Here is a 19041-nt window from a genome sequence, read left to right as displayed (position 1 = left end):
CTTATAAAAGCTCTGTTTCCATGCTCCATCCACGGTTTTCCACTTCCCTCTCCTTCTCTCACCAGTGCAGTCTGGTCTCAGACTTGCCTCCCATCGTAAGTTGGCTCAAATCCTTGAAGCAGTTTGAATTTTCCAGTGACCCTACATAATGCATTTTACAGCAAAGTTTTTACTCTTTTGCCCCTCCCCTTTACTGGAAGCCCAAAGTGTATGATTTCAGACTCATCATGAAGTCTTACGGTCAAGTGGCGGCTGAAACTTGTGTCTCTGGTAAACAGTTTGCTGCCGTCTTGCAGAGAAGCTCATCCTGTGAGATCTACTCAGCCACTGAGGAGAAGCGGGCTTACGCATGAAACCAGCAGGGGTTCCAATGGAAGTTCTATGCCTAAATCCTCTGTGCATTGGTAACCAGGGGCATACATTTGCATGCGCATATATAGCTCTCTGTATCTTCTTACCATATGGTGCATCAATCCCTTCGGAGGCTACGGACAGGTTTTCTTTTTAATGAAACTAAGTACTATCGGCCACATTCAGGCACAGCAGCAGTTTACCCAAAACAGATATATCCTTGACACTGCATTCATGTGAGCCTAAATCAAGACTGCCCATGGCTCCACACACAGTCCTCTATATAGACCCTTCCTGCCAGAACACAGCCCCTACACATCCAGCAAGCTGAAAATTCCCTTCTGCAGCAGCCCCTGCCCCATGTGAACTCCATAAATCCTGGTGAAGCCAGAACCAGAGACATGGCTCCCCTCGTCCCCGTAAGCCTAGCCCTGGTGTTCTTTAAATGCCCCAATAGGACCTCATAGTGATGAGGTCCACAAGGCTCCAAAGAAGCAATAACTCTTTAATTTATTTGTATAAAACTTGGAGCAGCAGCCTACCTGTAATGTTTTTGTCAAGCCCTGGTAAAAGACCAACGCTGATTTTATACCCTGGGCTTGGATTCTGTCAAATATCTAATAAAAAAAAATTTAAGAAAAATAAGAAGTAGCCGATCCAAGAACTGGCAGTGCCTGTATTCAGGGATTCAATCATTCCCCTGCCCCCCTTCATCCCACTCCTCCTCTTCCTCTGCCCCGCTCTCTCACTTACTTGGAAGATGTTATTGTTTAATATGGCACATTCCCAAGCTGCTAGACCAGGACACTAAAATTATTCACTGACTTTACTGTACTCCTCTACCAGTCAGTCATTTTTTAAGCTTTCAGCCCCCCCGTTCCCCACCACTCCCCAATGAAATTCTCTCTGAGGTTTCTCCCCCCACCTCCACCACCCTTCCCTGGCTGTCCCCGACATCCCCAGCCCCCCCCCCCCCTTTATTAGGCAGGATCTGGAAAAAAGAAATCAAGGCCAAGCTCAACAAAACCACTGCTGCGCAGTAGCGGCCTTTTTTCACGCACAGATGGTCAGCCAGAAGAATGAGAGCTTTATAAGACAGACATCATGCTGATCCTTGGAATCCCGTTCTCCCGGACCTCGTCAGGAGTTTTTCATCACCAAAGTGGATAATAAGTCTGTCAGGCACCTCGTACAGATCAAACAGGTATTAATAAAAACAGTTTTAAAAGGAAAATACCATAGTGACTGAATTCACAAGAAACTGAGAATCTTAATGCAAGAGTTAAAAAATGTGTGTTATGGTTACGCATGACCAATATTTATGTCAACAGTGGTTTATGGCAGGTTGCTAATAAGCAGAGAATGCACTGGTGTGTATGTACAGGGTTTGCACTTTAATGGCAACATGTTCAGTAGCCAAAGTCTATGTACAGTTGTGTATTTACATGCATTAACAAATTGTGTTTCCATATGACCATTGAGGTGTTTAACTGTACATGGTCACGTGCAATTGCACAATTTGCATGTGCAATGGCAGTATTCACATTTGCAAGTATATGATCGATAGATACAAAATAACACTGTATAACTTTAAATTTTTTTTTACCCAAAACAGAGTTTTGATAACAGATTTTTTTCCCCAAAAGAGCAAAAAGCTGAAGCCCCAGTCTCCTCTATGGTAGCTATACAAAGCAGGGTTTGTAAGTGTCAATAAAAGCATGCAAAGATCATATAAGAAGACATGTATAACACTAGTGTTTGCCAGCCCAAGAATATAAGCAAGCATTTATGGCATGGTATAATATTTTTGGACACTATAATTTTTCTGCAGCCCTGACAAAAGAAGTGATGCAAAAGAGAACTGCCAAATTCAGTTTGAACTAACAATGTTCTTTGGCACATTCAACTCTCTACTTCTGCCACAAATGGAAATCTTTAGTGCTTTTGTGATTTAATTATTTTAAAATCTAAATAGAAGGAAATAATATGCATATTTTCACCTCCCACAGATAAGGAAGATTTTAAAAGGCAGCATTTTTTCTATCGTTAATGCTTCTGCTCATTAAAACATGTCCTAGGACAGTGTAATTGAGGACTTTTGAGATTTACTTAAAGAAAATTTGTCCCTGCCAGTGCTGCACACGCCCCGTTTGAGGGGTAAACCAGTCTTAGGACCCTTCCAACAGTCCCCATCAGTGCAGCACTGCTCCTCGCCATAGGGGGTGTCCAGTCAACACTCACCTGAGCAGCGTCACCAGTCCCTGGATGTGGGTCGGTTTGCCTGCCGGAGTCCCCGACATCGGTCCACGGACTCCAGGCAGCGTTCCTTGAGCTTGAGGCAGCGATCGCCAGTGGGCTGGCACAGACCTACAGAGATACGGACCCAGTCCTCAGAACCCCAGTGCTGGGAGCACCTGAGCGCTCTCCCAGCGCACAGCACCACTCCGGAGGGTCGAGATGCCAGTCCCCGGAGCCCCGTCACTGGTCGCTAGACCGCCAGTACAGTTCACTATGAGCGTGTCGATGGTCTCTGACACATCAGTCTTCTCGCTCCCATTTCTGCTCCCGATCTATAGAGTGGCACTGCTCTCTAAGCATAAGGCGTCGATCGCTGGGGTACCATTGCAGATCTGCTGAACGCCACCACCAGTCGCTAGGATCGTGGCACCGTGAGCCATCGCCCTCCTACAGAACCTCTGAAGAGGTTCAGGGCTAGAGCCGACAGGATCCGGGTAGACGGGCAGCCTCAGCACTGTCCTGGTCCCCCAGACATGTATCCCCCTCCTCGGGCTCTGACAGCGAGGAGGAGATTCTGCCCATGGACCAGGGCTGCCCATCAGGGGCATCGGCATTTCCCGCTGGGCCACCAGTGGCAGCATGGCCACAGGGCCAGTGGTCTGCCCCTGGCAACTCTGGAACCCCTGGGGGTTTCCCCAACCATCACAGGGGCATAGGTCGGCCTCAGAGACATCCGACAGTCAGCGACAGTCTCCCACCCATCCCTGGACTCGGCCATGGAGTCAGAGCAAGCTCCCCAGGTTCAACCAGCCTCAGTTCAGGCTCCCACGGCAGAAGTGGCAGAGCTGGCAGATACCGCCCATACCTGCCTCCTCCTCATCTTCACCTGATGAGGCGATAGTGGGAGCCTCTCACCCAGTTCTCCAGGACGATGCCAAAGCTCACCAGGAGCTCTTAAAGAGGTTGCTTCCAACATGTGGCTGGAAGCTGAGGAGTTGGTAGAGCCCTTGGACTCCTTGTTTGACGTACTCAGGACGGCATCCCCAGCCAGGGTGACATTGCCAGTACAGGAGGGGGTGGCAAAAATCACTAAGGCCCTGTGGCAGACACCTTCCTCACTGCCTCCCCATCTCCAAGCGGGCAGAGTGGAAATATTACATCCCCGCCAAAGGGTACAAGTCTCTTTACACCCACCTTGCCCCTGGTTTTGTTGGCAGCCAATGAGCGCAACAGACAGGGCCAACTGGGATCGATGCCCAAGAACAAGGGAGGCAAAGAGAGGCGCCAGCTGAGAGTGGCCGCTATGATTTTAATATCTGGCAGTGCATGGCCAAGTTCTCGGATGCACTGCCAGAGGAACCCAGGAAGGAATTCCTGGCGATTCTGGATGAGGGCAGGGCAGTAGCCAGGGCAGCCCACCAAGAAGCCTCAGATGCAGCAGACTCTGCAGCCCAAACCATGGCCTCGGCGATTTCAATGAGGCGGGTGTCCTGGTTGCAGTCATCGGGCCTTTCGACGGAGGTTCAACAGTCCATCCAGGACCTCACGCTCGATGGTCTGGCACTAGTTTTCAGAACAGACAGACAGCAAATTGCATGGCCTGAAAGACTCCAGGGCTATCTTGCACACCCTGGTCCTGTACACACCAGGGCCGGCAAGGAAGTGGCTTAAGCCGCAACAGACCCATAGGTTCGGGAGCCAACCTCAGTCAGAGCCCATCCGTAGAAAGGGCAAGGGACATAAGCGCTGGCAAGGCCATCAGCCAGCATCCTCTACTCACTCAAACTCCACCCATAACCAACTGGGTGGTAAGCAGGCATCTTGAGGTGCACCCAAGGGCGACCTGCCAGCCTGTGTCCTGGATCCTGCTCCCTCATTATTTTCCAACTACCTGTCCCCCTTCCTCCCTGCCTGGACCTCTATAACATCGGACCGGTAAGTCCTCAGCACAGTAGCAGAGGGATATACCTTCCAGTTTATTTCTATCCCCATCCCCCCCTCCCTGTCTCTTTTCAGGGACCCTTCTCACGAGCATCTGCTCATTCCGGAGATACAAGGCTTCTCCAGGTGGCAGCCATGGAAGAAGTCCTGCTTCATTTAAGGGGCAAGGGGTTTTACTCCTGCTATTTTTTGATCCCAAAGGCCAAAGGGGGTCTACGTCCCACCTCAGCCTGCAGAACCTCATCAAGTATTTCAAGAAGTTGAAGTTTCGCATGTAAGTCTCCCTTACCTCAATCATTCCTTCCCTGGATCCAGGTGACTGGTACGCTGCCCTCCATCTGAAAGACACTTACTTTCACATGTCAATATTCCATGCTCACACATAGTTGAGAATGCCCACTACCAATTTGTAGTGCTCCCGTTTGGCCTGGCAACAGCGCCAAGACTGTTTACAAAATGCATGTCGGTGGCGGCGGCCTACATCAGGCGTCAGGGTATCCAGATTTTCCCATACCTCAATGACTGGCTATCAAGGGCCGCTCCAGGGCCCAAGTCCAATGCAGCATCAAGATACTGCAAGCCACCCGTTGAGCTCTGGGCCTGCTGATAAATGAACAAAAGTAAACGTTAGTCCCGGTCCAATGGATAGAGTTTATCAGGGCAGTACTCGACTCTACCCAAGCCAGAGCATTCCTGCCAGAGGCCAGATTCAGGGCAATGTCACATCTAATTGCCAGCGTTACCGCACAACCCGCTCACCACAGCCTGGGTCTGTCTCAGACTATTAGGTCCTAAGGCAGCATACACGTATGTTGTCCGCCATGCAAGGCTCAGACTGCATCCCTTCAAATGTGCTAGCGGCAGTCTACTCCCCGGCCAGACATCACCTGGACTAGGTCATCATGGTCCCTCCAAAGGTACTTACCTCTCTGCAGTGGTGGACCGATCCGAGGTTGGTGCTGGAAGGAGTGCCATTCGAAAGTCCACAACCCACAATCGCCTTGATATAGGATGTGTCTAACCTCGGTTGCGGACTCAAGGAACAGTCTCAAAAGGATCTCACATTACATATAAACAACAGGGAGCTCAGGGCCATCCATCTTGGTGTCTGCCTGCAGTATCTTCCCCAGCTGTCCGGTTGGGTGGTGCAGGTGCTGACAGACAACACGGCCTCGATGTTCTATGTCAACAGGCAGGAGGGGGCATGCTCGTCAGCCCTCTGCCAGAAGGCCCTCCGCCTGTGGGACTTTTACATTCAGCATGCGATCCACCTGAAAGCCTCACATCTTTCCGGCATCCAGAACACACTGGTGGATCGCCTCGGTGGGTCCTTTTTCTCTCACCACGAGTGGTTACTCCACTCTGAGGTCATCAAGGCACTCTTCCGGAAGTGGGGGGCTCCCTGCGTGGACTAATTCACCACCAGACAGAACAGAAAGAGTTGTCAGTTCTGCTCTCTCCAAGGCCTCGGCAGAGGCTCCCTTTCCAATGCCTTTCTCCTGTCATGGTCAGGAGACCTGATGTATGCCTTCCTGCCAATTCCGCTCATCAGCAAAGTCCTCTCAAAAATCAAGCGGGACAAGGCACGAGTCATTATGATCGCCCCAGCGAGGCCGTGGCTGCACTGTGGCCATTGTCCAACCGCCCAGACCTACTCTTGCAGGATCACAGTCAGCTCCTGCACCCAAACCTTACCACTCTCCACCTCATGGCTTGGGTGTGCGTAGCTGAACCCGGAGGAACAGGCCTGCTCTAGTCAGGTACAGCAGATTCTCTTGAAAAGCAGAAAGTCCTCCACAAGAGCGACTTACCTGGCAAAGTGGAAGCGCTTCTCTTGCTGGGCATCGGAGTGCAACATCTCCCAGACCCAGTCATCTCTGCAGTCCATCCTGGGTTACCTGCTTCACTTAAAACATCAGGGCCTCACCTTCTCTTCAATCAAGGTGCACCTGGCAGCCGTATCAGCCTTCCACACTTGCGTCCAGAGTAAATCAGTATTCTCACACTAAATGTCAATCTGGTTCCTTAAGGGCCTTGAGCGGCTCTTCCCACTGATCCAGGACCTGGTCCCCCAATGGGACCCTTTGAGCCCATGGCTGCTTGCTCCCTTTCCCGTTTGTCACTGAAGATTGCTCTCCTTGTAGTAATTACCTCAGCGAGGTGTGTATCCGAGATTAAAGCCCTCACTTTGGAGCCTCTAGATACGGTATTCTACCAGGGACAAGGTCCAGCTGTGGCCCCATCCGGCTTTCCTGCCTAAGGTGGTGTCACATTTCCATGTCAACCAGGATATCTTCCTTCTGGTGTTCTGTCCAAAGCCTCACTCAACCAATGAGGAGAGGCGGCTGCACACTATAGATGTCCGGTGCACCCTGGCGTTTTACGTGGAGCGCACCAAGCCCTTCTGCAGGTCAACCTATCTCTTTATCGTGACAGCTGACAGGATGAAGGGCCTTCCGGTGTCCTCTCAGAGGATTTCAAATTGGGTCACCACCTGCATACGTATGTATGTACTTGTTATAAGTTGGCACAGGCTGTGCCTCCACTGATAGTGAAGGACCACTCGACTAGGGTTAAGGTGTCTTCAGCTGCCTTCCTGGTGCATGTCCCTATCCAGGACATCTGCAGGGCCGTAACGTGGTCTTCAGTACACCCCTTCCGGATGCATTACACCATCACCCAGGAAGTCAGAGATGATACTGGATTTGGCAGAGCTGTGTTGCAATCAACACATCCATGAACTCTTACCCGCCACCAGTGGTACTGCTTGGGAGTCACCTACAATGGAATGGACATGAGCAAGCACTCGAAGAAGACAAGACAGTTACCTTTACAGAACTGGCGTTCTTCGAGATGTATTGCTCATGGCCATTCCATGACCCACCCTCCTTCTCCACTGTTGGAGTTTCTGGCAAGAAGGAACTGAGGATGGGGGGAGCCGGCAGTGCCCCTTATATCAGTGCATACGCACGCCATTCCAGAGGGCGCCAGAGCTGGTCCCCTATGGATACCACCGAAGGAAAAACTTCTGGCACTGGTGCATGTGGCAAGCACACACACCTACAATGGAATGGACATAAGCATCACATCTCAAAGAACACCATTTACGAAAAGGTAACTATCTTTTGGCTTCCTCTTTATGACCAGTTGATGTCTGACCATAATCCAAGTAAAATAGAGGTGGGAAGAGTGGGAAGAGAAAAACACTGACGTCCCCCCATTTTAAGGGCATCTGCTTTTCAATTGTCAAGATTGTTCTATTACTCTCTTCACTGCTCCTGGACACAAAGATAACAAAGTGGCAAGAAACATCTAGCCAGATTCTCAGATGAAGACAAACTGTGCACTAATCTGCACTATTGCAACTGGTTCAGCTGTGCCACTATAGCGCTTTAGTGAAGATGCTCCTACACCTACTGGAGACCTTCTCCCATTGGCATAGTTAATCCACCTCCCCCAAGAGGCAGCAGCTATGTCAACATGAGAAGCTCGCCCACCAACACAGGGGTTTAGGTCAGTATAACTACAGTAGAGCCTCAGAGTTACGGACACCTCGGGAATGGAGGTGGTTCGTAACTCTGAAATGTTCGTAACGCTGAACAAAACATTATGGTTCTTTCAGAAGTTTACAACTGAACATTGACTTAATACAGCTTTGAAACTTTACTATGCAGAAGAAAAATGCTGTTAATTTAAATGAAACAAGCATAGAAACAGGTTTCAGAATGGTAGCCGTGTTAGTCTGTATCAGCAAAAACAACGACAGATTAGGCCTGAATAAAGACTGGGAGTGCTTGATAATTACAAAACCTAAACCTAATTTCCCCAATACTAATTTCCCCCTACTGTTACATACATTCTTGTCAACTGTCTGAAATGGGCCACTCTCATTACGACTTCAAAAGTTATTTTACCTCCCTTGGTATCCTGCTGTAAATTGAATTGTCTCATTATACTGACCTCACACTGGGTAAGGCAAATCACATCTTTTCATGTATTTATACCTGCTCCTGTATTTTCCACTCCATGCATCTGATGAAGTGGGTTCTAGCCCACGAAAGCTGATGCCCAAATAAATTTGTTAGTCTCTAAGGTGCCACATGCACAGAAACAGTTTCCTTACCTTGTTGAATCTTTTTTTAAGCCTTCCCTTTATTTTTTTTAGTAATTTACGTTTAACACAGCACTGTACTTTATTGGGTGGGGGACAGGGCTTGTGGTTTTGTTGTTGTTGTTGTCTCTGCTTCTGCCTAATTGCTTACTTCCGGTTCCAAATGAGGTGTGTGGTTGACCAGTCAGTTCGTAACTCTGGTGTTCATAACTCTGAGGTTGTACTGTACATCACTCGGGGCTGGGGATTTTTCACACCCCTGAGCAACATAGTTATACTGATATAGGTCTGTAGTGTAGACCTGACCTGAGAAATGAAAAACACCAAGAGGATGTCACGCTGGGGCTCAGTACACTGGCTTCTGAATCAATTCTGCGTATAATTTCAGGTCTCAGCTGAGGAACTGCCAATGAGGATCATGTTACAATTCATGAAGGAGATACAAGGGCAGAGCTGTCAAAGCCTTCAGAGAACTTGGCTTCCCTATGCCTCCCTCAAGCTGGTGCTGTCAACTCTTCAACAGCATTAAATTGGCCCTTCTGGCATCTTTCTCATTCATAATAAATTTAATTTTAGGGGCATTTTTCCATTAACTCAAGCGTATTGACTTGGATTCTCCATGCTTCTCCTTTATCCAAGTCTGTGCCATAAAACTAACAATGACTATGCAAAAGTGACAAAGAGAGACACAGCTCTGTGAAGCACAGATCCAAATACACAGAATTTGGAGACAAAGAAAAATTAGTTACTGAACAGCAGACTGATATTTTTCAGTGTTTTGCTGCTTAAACTAAAGAACAAAAGCCATAGGCCCAGATCCTCACAGTTATTTTGCTCCTAACTTCCACTGAAATCAATGGAAATTAGGAATCTAAATACTTTTAAGGATCTAGGCCCTACTTATTTTAAGAAACAAAACAAAAACATTCCTTTAAATATGTAATATCGGATATAGTCCAATCTTCATAGTCACATTCAACTATTCTTTTATCAAAGTCTTGTATGTAGCCTCTAAACATGAGAAAGTTACTCACCTTGCAGTAACTAAGGTTCTTCGAGATGTGTGTCCCTGTGGGTGCTCCACACCAGTGCCGTAACAAGGGCGAGGCAAGTGAGGCACTAGCCTCGGGTGCACAAAGGGGAGGGGCACAATCACCTCCTGTCCGCCTCCTCCCCTGAATGCTCCGCCCCTGCTTCTCCAAGCCCCCCGCTTCCCACGAATCAGTTGTTCGCACGGGAAGCCTGGGAGCACAGAGAAACAACCGGCGGCGCGCTCAGGCCCAGGGAGGCAGAGCAGAGGTAAGCTAGGGTAGAGAGTGCAGGGTCAGGTCTAACTTTTTTGCTGCCGCCCCAAGCAAAAAAAAAAAAAAGAGGGGGGGGGAGGTGCTGCCGCGGTGCGGCCGGAGAAGCAAGGCGCGGGGGGGGGGGGAGCAGTGTGGCCAGAGGAGCGGGGGGGAGCATGGCGCGGCCGGAGGAGAGAGACGTGGGAGGGCGCGGCTGGAGGAGCCAAGGGGGGGGGGGGATGCGGCCGGAGGAGCCAAGGGGGGGCACGGCACGGTGGAGCCAAGGGGGGGGGGGCAATTTTATATTCTTGCCTTGGGTGCAAAAATAGCTAGTTACAGCTCTGCTCCACACGAGGTGACGGTGTGTCCCAGTGCTGTTGATCAGAGATCTTTGGTAGCAGTGCCTGGTCGGGATGCACGCACTTAGCTGCTGTCTCGTGGCAGCGTTAGGGTCTGCCTGAGCATGCGTGTCCCACAGCCCCCTCAGTTCCTTCTCTACCGTAGAGTTGTCTGATTAGTACTCCAAATAGAGGGGAGGAGGGTGGATAGTGGAGCACCCACAGGGACACACATCTCAAAGAACCTCAGTTACTGTAAGGTGAGTAACTTTCTCTTCTTCTTCAAGTGCTGTCCCTTTGGGTGCTCCACTCCAGATGAATGTGAAGCAATATCCACTATGGTTGGTGGGATTTTGGAGTTGCGTGAGAGATAACAGTAGACAATACCGTATGGCCGACTATAGTGTCTGCCATGGTATCCAGTGGGATAGTATAATGTTTGCAAATGTGTGGTCAGATGTCAATGTGGCCGTCTTGCATATGTCTGTAATAGGTACGTTGTGGAGGAAGGCAATGGATGTTGACATTGCTCTAGTAGAATGAGTTCTAACACTCTGGTGGTTGAACATTCTGGGTCTGATAGCAGGATCTGATGCAGTCCGAGATCCACTTGGAGAGTCTCTGCTTAGTGATAGCCTCACCCTTTGATCTCTCGGTAGTAGAAACAAATAGCCTAAGGGATTTATGAAATGGTTTAGTTCTGTCAAGATAGAATGCAAGAGCCCGTCGGACGTTGAGGGTATGTAACGCCGCTTCCTGTGGAGTCGTGTGAGGCTTGGGCTGGAATACAGGTAAGTGTATTGGTTGATTAAGGTGGAAGGTAGACACCACCTTGGGAGAAATTTGGGGTGGGGCCGCATTTATTGTCTTTAGAGAAAATGGTGTAGGGGGTTAGGCCATCAGGGTGCTTATTTCACCAACCCTTCTCGTTGACGTTATGGCAACCAAGAAAGCCACTTGCATGGACATGTGGAGCAGGGATGAGGTAGCCAGGAGCTCAAAAGAAGGTTTCATAAGAGCGCAGAGAACTAGGTTGAGACTCCAGGAGGCTACTGGTGAATGAATCTCAGGGTAGAGATTTTGCAGGCCCGTGAGAAAGCGTTTCATGGTGGGGTGGGCGAAAAGTGACTAGCCATCCAGAGTGTCATGGAAGGTGGTAAGGGCCGCAAGGTGTACTCTGATAGAACTGAGCAAAAGCCCATCCTGTTTTAGTTCAAAAAGATAGTCTAAAATGTCAGGGAGAGTTGCAGTCTGGGGTGTCAGGCATCTGTAGAAGCACCAGATGGAGAAGCATTTCCACTTTTGCAGGTAAGTCTTACGAGTGTAGTCCCTGCTACTGTGCAGGAGGTCGTATTGGACCTGTTCCGAGCAGGCTAATTCATGGGATTAAAACCATGAAGGAACCATGATGTCAGATGGAGTTTCCGGGGCTGCGGATAAAGAAGCCGACCACAGTTCTGGGAGAGAAGATCTGGTCTGTCAGGGAGAGTCCTTGGAGGATAGATTGACATGCGTAGCAGGTAAGGATATCATGTCTGTCTGAGCCAAGCTGGGGCAATAAGTGTGACCCAGGCCTTGTCCTCTGTGATCTTGCGTAGAACCCTGTGTATCAGTGGAATCAGTGGAAAAGCGTACATGAGGGAGTTGTTCCAAGGAATGATGAATGCATCCCCTAGAGATGCGTGCCTGAGTCCTGCTCGGGAGCAAAATAGATGGCATTTGCGGTTTTGAGGAGTGGCAAACAGATCTATCGACGGAGTGCCCCAGTGGGAGAAGAGCTGTTGGAGTGTCATGGGATGTAATTCCCATTCGTGTTCCTCGGAGAAGTGTCTGCTGAGTGTGTCTGTGGTAGTGTTGTGACACCCAGGCAGGTAGGAAGCGGTGATTTCTATGTGATGTTGTATGCACCAATTCCATAGACGGGTGGCTTCTGTGCACAGGGAGTGAGATTGTGCTCCTCCCTGCCTGTTGATGTAAAACATACATGCTATATTGTCCGTCAGAACTCGGATGGACTTGTTCTTTATGCTGGGGAAGAAAGTGAAGGCAAGCGTACCTGACGGCTCTGAGTTCTAGAAGACTGATGTGCAGACGCATCTCTGAGAGGGACCAGCGGCCCTGTACCTTGTGGTCTCCTAGGTGCACTCCCCAACCTATCAGGGAAGCGTCCGTGGTGAGCATGAGTACTGGGGAGTGTGGATAGAAGGGAACACCCGTTCATAGGTTCTCTGGTTTTGTTCACCAATGTAGGGAGGCCAATACGTTCAGTGGCGGAGTCAGTGTTATGCAGAAACTGTGTCTGCTGGGTTTGTAGTTGGAGTTGACCCAACGCTGAAGGCATCTCACGTGCAGCCTGGTGTATTTGACCACAAAGGTGGTAGCTGCCATGTGACCAAGAAGCTGTAGGCAGGTCCGTGCCTGTATTTTGGGGCTGTCAGGACTGAGATCCCCACTTTGAACTTTAGGGTACAAATGTAGGGGCCTGCATAAAAACTTCTAAGCTTAATTACCAGCTTAGCTCTGGTTCGGCTGCCACCATTTTCAATGGATTCCCTCCCTGGGAAACCTTGAAAAAACCTTCACCAAATCCCTGGTGAAAACAAATCCAACCCCTTGGATTTAAAACAAGGGGAAATTAACCATTCCCCTCCTTCCTCCCACCAACTCCTGGTGAATCAAGATCCAAAACCCCTTTGGATCTAAAACAAGGAAAAAATCAATCAGGTTCTTAAAAAGAAGGTTTTTAATTAAAGAAAAAGGTAAAAATCATCTCTGTAAAATCAGTATGGAAATCAACCTTACAGGGTAATCAAACTTAAAGAGCTCAGAGGACTCCCCTCTAGTCTCAGGTTCGAAGTACAGCAAACAAAGAGAAACACTCTAGTAAAAGGTACATTTACAAGTTGAGAAAACAAAGGAAAACTAACACGCCTTGCCTGGCTATTTACTTACAAGTTTGAAATAGGAGAGACTTGCTTAGAAAGATGTGGAGAACCTGGATTGATGTCTGGTCCCTCTCAGTCCCCGAGAACGAACACTCTCCCAAACAAAGAACACAAACAAAAGCCTTCCCCCCCCCAAGATTTGAAAGTATCTTGTCCCCTTATTGGTCCTTTAGGTCAGATGCCAGCCAGGTTACCTGAGCTTCTTAACCCTTTACAGGGAAAAGGATTTTGGAGTCTCTGGCCAGGAGGGATTTATAGTACTGTACACAGGACAGCTATTACCCTTCCCTTTATAGTTATGACACGCCCCCCAAATCACAGATAGTGTTGGATGTTCGGTTCCACACTGGCTGTGATTTCTTCCTGGAGTTCTAGGAGAAAACAGAGTTAATAAGACACATGTACCTTTAGACATACTACTGATTATATAAAAACTAACAATATGTTTCATTCCAAGAACAATTGTTAACCAGTTAACTCTGGGAAACTTTCCCGGGAAAGTGCATCAGCCACTTTGTTAGAAGCTCCCGAAATGTGTTGTATTTCAAAATCAAAATCTTGGAGAGCTAAACTCCACCGAAGAAGTTTTTTGTTATTTCCCTTGGCGGTATGAAGCCACTGTAGCGCAGCATGGTCTGTTTGTAGTTGGAAACGCCGTCCCCAAACATATGGGCGTAGCTTTTCCAGCGCGTACACAATGGCGTAGCATTCCTTTTCACTGATTGACCAATGGCTTTCCCTCTCAGACAGTTTCTTACTGAGAAACACGACAGGATGGAATTCTTGATCCGGTCCTTCCTGCATTAAAACTGCTCCCACGCCTCGCTCGGACGCATCTGTGGTTACTAGGAACGGTTTGTCAAAGTCTGGGGCCCTTAGCACAGGGTCAGACATGAGTGTTGCCTTAAGCTGGTTAAAGGCCTTTTGACACTTATCAGTCCACTGAACTGCATTTGGCTGTTTCTTTCTGGTTAGGTCTGTCAGCGGGGCGGCGATTTGGCTGTAGTGGGGTACAAATCGCCTATAATATCCAGCCAACCCTAAGAAGGATTGGACCTGTTTCTTAGACTTTGGAACCGGCCACTTTTGGATAGCATCCACTTTGGCCTGTAGGGGATTTATAGTTCCTTGACCCACCTGGTGCCCCAGGTAAGTCACTCTGTTTTGGCCTATTTGACACTTTTTAGCCTTAACAGTTAGTCCTGCCTGCTGGATGCGCTCGAAAACTTTTTCCAGGTGCTCCATGTGCTCTGCCCATGAATCAGAAAAAATGGCCACATCATCGAGGTAGGCAACTGCAGATTCTCCCAATCCCGCTAGGAGACCATCTACGAGTCTTTGGAAGGTGGCGGGTGCATTTCGCAACCCGAAAGGAAGTACATTGAATTCATACACCCCTGCCTGGGTGACGAAGGCTGACCTTTCCTTAGCGGGTTCATCTAGTGGTACTTGCCAGTACCCCTTGGTTAAGTCCAAAGTAGAGATGAATTGGGCATGTCCCAATTTCTCCAATAGCTCATCTGTGCGTGGCATTGGATAGTTGTCAGGACGAGTTACAGCATTTAGCTTACGGTAGTCCACGCAAAAGCGTATTTCCCCATCTGGTTTGGGAACTAGAACCACTGGAGATGCCCATGCACTCTTAGAGGGGCGGATTATACCCATCTGTAGCATGTCCTGGATCTCCCTTTGTATAGCCGTTTTGGCATGAGGTGACTCCCGGTAGGGTGGGGTTCTAATAGGGTGAGCATTACCTGTGTCAATGGAGTGGTATGCCCGTTCGGTCCATCCTGGAGTGGCTGAGAAAATTGGTGCAAAGCTTGTGCACAGCTCCTTGATCGGCTGTCGCTGCAGACGTCCAAGGGTCGTGGAGAGGTTCACCTCTTCCACGCCACCATCCTTTTTTCCTTCGTAGTAGACACCTTCAGGCCACTCCGCATCATCTGTTTCCTGGGCTGTAAACTGGCAAACGTTTAATTCTCTGGAATAAAAGGGCTTAAGAGAATTAACATGGTATACCTTAGGCTTTATGTTGGAGGTGGGGGAGGCTATGAGATAGTTAACAGCTCCTAGGCGCTCCTGGACCGTGAATGGTCCTTCCCACGACGCTTCCATTTTATGGGCCTGGAGCGCCTTTAAGACCATGACTTGGTCTCCTACCTTGAAGGACCGTTCTCTGGAATGTTTATCATACCAGGCCTTTTGCTCTTCCTGAGCATCCTTTAGGTTTTCTTTAGCAAGGGCCAAATAATGTCGGAGGGTGTTTTGTAGGTTGCTTACAAAGTCTAGAATGTTTGTTCCTGGAGAAGGCGTAAACCCCTCCCATTGCTGCTTCACCAACTGTAATGGCCCCTTAACCTCACGGCCATACACAAGTTCAAATGGTGAAAACCCTAAACTGGGATGTGGTACAGCCCTGTAGGCAAAAAGCAACTGCTGCAACACGAGGTCCCAATCATTGGAGTGTTCATTTACAAATTTACGTATCATGGCCCCCAAAGTTCCATTAAACCTCTCCACCAGGCCATTGGTTTCATGGTGGTAAGGGGTGGCAACCAAGTGATTCACCCCATGAGCTTCCCACAGGCTTTCCATGGTTCCTGCCAGGAAGTTAGTTCCCGAATCTGTAAGGATGTCGGAGGGCCAACCTACCCTGGCAAAAATGTCTGTTAATGCCTGGCACACACTTTTAGCCCTGGTGTTGCTTAAGGGTACTGCTTCCGGCCATCGGGTAGCAAAATCCATGAAAGTCAGTACGTACTGCTTTCCTCTGGGTGTCTTCTTTGGGAAAGGACCCAGAATATCCACAGCTACGCGCTGAAATGGGACCTCAATTATGGGTAGTGGCTGGAGAGGGGCTTTAACCTGGTCTTGGGGTTTTCCCACTCGTTGGCACACCTCACAAGACCGGACATAATTAGCAACGTCCTTGCCCATTCCCTCCCAGTGGAAGGACTTCCCCAACCGGTCTTTGGTTCTGTTCACCCCAGAATGGCCACTGGGATGATCATGGGCTAAGCTCAAGAGCTTTACCCGATACTTAGTGGGAACTACCAACTGCCTTTGAGGATGCCAGTCTTCCTGGTGCCCACCCGAAAGAGTCTCCTTGTATAAAAGTCCTTGTTCTACAACAAACCGGGATCGGTTAGAAGAGCTGAGAGGCGGTGGGGTGCTCCGCGCCGCCGCCCAAGCTTTCTGAAGGTTGTCATCTGCTTCCTGCTCGGCCTGGAACTGTTCCCTTGATGCTGGAGACATCAGTTCCTCCTTGGACTGTGGACTGGGGCTTGGTCCCTCTGGAAGCGATGCAGGTGCTGGGGCTGTTTCCATTGACTGTGAACCGCTGTCCGCTGGAGCACTATGTGGTAACTCAGGCTCTGGCTGAGCCTCTTGGGTAGGGTTATCTGCTGCTTCTGCCAATTCAGGCTCGCTGGTGCCCTCTGGCGTTGGAGTTGTAGACGGGTTTGCAAGCGCTGGACTCAGGGCTGGCAATGGTTCTGGTGCTGGTTGCGTTGCCGGTTCCGGTTCTGGGACTGGCTTTGGCTGGGTCTCTGGGATTGGATCCACTACGGCTGTTGCAGTCGTTGGCAGGGGATCCAGTTCCACCACCTTTGTCTGGGTCTCCGGTAACACAGACGGGGCCCTGGTGGACGGCTCAGGAACAGGGATGGGGGTGAAAGCTTGCTTAGCCTGGCTGCGGGTGACTATTCCCACCCTCTTGGCTACCTTCACATGGTTGGCCAAGTCTTCTCCCAGCAGCATGGGAATGGGATAATTGTCATAGACTGCAAAAGTCCACATTCCTGACCAGCCCTTGTACTGGACATGCAACGTGGCTGTAGGCAAGGTTACAGATTGTGACACGAAGGGTTGAATTGTCACTGTAGCCTCTGGGTTGATGAGTTTGGGGTCCACTAGGGATTGGTGGATAGTTGACACTTGAGCCCCAGTGTCCCTCCAAGCGGTAACCTTCTTTCCGCCCACTCTCAAGGTTTCCCTTCGCTCCGAGGGTATGAGAGAGGCATCTGGGTTTGGGGATCTTTGGTGTGATTGGGGTGTAATGAACTGTAATCGGTTGGGGTTCTTGGGGCAGTGAGCCTTTATATGTCCCAGTTCATTACATTTAAAACATCGCCCTGCTAAGGTATCACTGGGACGATGTTGGTTGGTGGATACTGCTGTGGTGGGGTGAGAAGGCGTCTGGGGTTTCCCTTGGGATGTGGGTGGGGCCTTGGGTTGTCCCCGGTGGTAAGGTTTTGTTTCGGCTTGCCCCTTCTGATATTCGCTCCAACTGCTACTAGTTTTTTTCTTTTCTGCCACCTCCACCCATTGGGCTCCAATCTCCCCTGCCTCAGTTACAGTTTTGGGCTTCCTATCTAGGATGTACCTTTCTATTTCCTCAGGAACACCCTCTAAAAACTGCTCCATTTTTACTAGGCAAAGCAGATCTTCCAGAGATTTAACATTTGCTCCTGATACCCAGGCATCACAATTTTTGTCAATGTGGTAGGCATGACGGGTAAATGACACATCCGGTTTCCACTTTAGGGCTCTGAACCGCCGACGGGCATGCTCGGGTGTTAGCCCCATTCGGAGTCTGGCCTTGTTTTTAAAAAGTTCATAACTGTTCATGTGTTCCTTAGGCATTTCAGCCGCCACCTCTGCTAAGGGTCCACTGAGCTGCGGCCTCAGCTCTACCATGTACTGGTCTGCAGTGATGCTGTATCCAAGGCAGGCCCTTTCAAAATTTTCTAAGAAGGCCTCAGTATCATCGCCTGCCTTGTAGATGGGGAATTTTCTGGGATGGGAAGTGGTACCGGGAGGGGGGTTGTTAGCATTGGCTGGTGCATCCTGCTTAGCTTTTGCCACTTCCAGTTCATGCTTCCTTTCTTTTTCTCTCTCCTCCATCTCTTTTTCTTTCAGCTCCATAGTTCTCTTGTGAGCCTCCTCTTTGGCTTTTTCCAGCTCCATCTCTCTTTCATGGGCCTCCTTTTTGGCTTTTTCTTCTCTTTCTCTCTGCTCTGTCTCGAGTTTTGCTAATTGAAGCAGTCTCTGATGTTTTCTTTCATTTTCTTCTGCTTCTAGTTTGGCCAGTTCTATTTTGTTAGCTACTTCTTTGGTAGTCATTTTCCTGTTTTCTTGTGCTGGGTAACCCCCTCTGCAGTGGGCTGAAACTGGGAAGCTCTCAGCTCTGGCTGCTGCAGAGTTAACAGTAACTTTCTAACTAGCTACTCCCGAGGATGTAAAAAGAAAAAAAAACAATTCAGCTTGTAAATACCTTTTACCAGTCATTTGCTAATTGAACCCTTCTCTTAACAAAGGACCTGTAAAAAAAAAACTTAACACCTCTGCCTTCAGGCAAGGAGAGATAAGATATGCATCTATCTACTTCCAGCTCGGCTTTCCAAGCAGCTAGAAGGAAAAAAAAATCTCACTGGCTTTTGGGTTTAAAATGATCCCACCGCTATTCACCATGTCAGGACTGAGATCCCCACTTTGAACTTTAGGGTACAAATGTAGGGGCCTGCATAAAAACTTCTAAGCTTAATTACCAGCTTAGCTCTGGTTCGGCTGCCACCATTTTCAATGGATTCCCTCCCTGGGAAACCTTGAAAAAACCTTCACCAAATCCCTGGTGAAAACAAATCCAACCCCTTGGATTTAAAACAAGGGGAAATTAACCATTCCCCTCCTTCCTCCCACCAACTCCTGGTGAATCAAGATCCAAAACCCCTTTGGATCTAAAACAAGGAAAAAATCAATCAGGTTCTTAAAAAGAAGGTTTTTAATTAAAGAAAAAGGTAAAAATCATCTCTGTAAAATCAGTATGGAAATCA

General features: G+C 48.9%; 1 long non-coding RNA gene across 1 annotated transcript in view; it reads left to right on the top strand.

The window, feature by feature from the left end:
• The first annotated feature begins 1358 nt into the window (after nt 1-1358).
• Nucleotides 1359-19041, top strand: part of LOC101945303 (uncharacterized) — an 89705-nt gene continuing 72022 nt past the window's right edge. The window contains exon 1 of the long non-coding RNA XR_256378.4: nt 1359-1555. This is a non-coding gene — a long non-coding RNA (uncharacterized LOC101945303). The remainder of the gene's footprint in view (nt 1556-19041) is intronic.

This window comes from Chrysemys picta, chromosome 3 (genome assembly GCF_011386835.1).
Source record: "Chrysemys picta bellii isolate R12L10 chromosome 3, ASM1138683v2, whole genome shotgun sequence".
NCBI classification, from domain to species: domain Eukaryota; kingdom Metazoa; phylum Chordata; order Testudines; family Emydidae; genus Chrysemys; species Chrysemys picta.
Note: the sequence above shows the minus strand (reverse complement) of the source record. Positions and strands in the feature narration are given on the sequence as shown.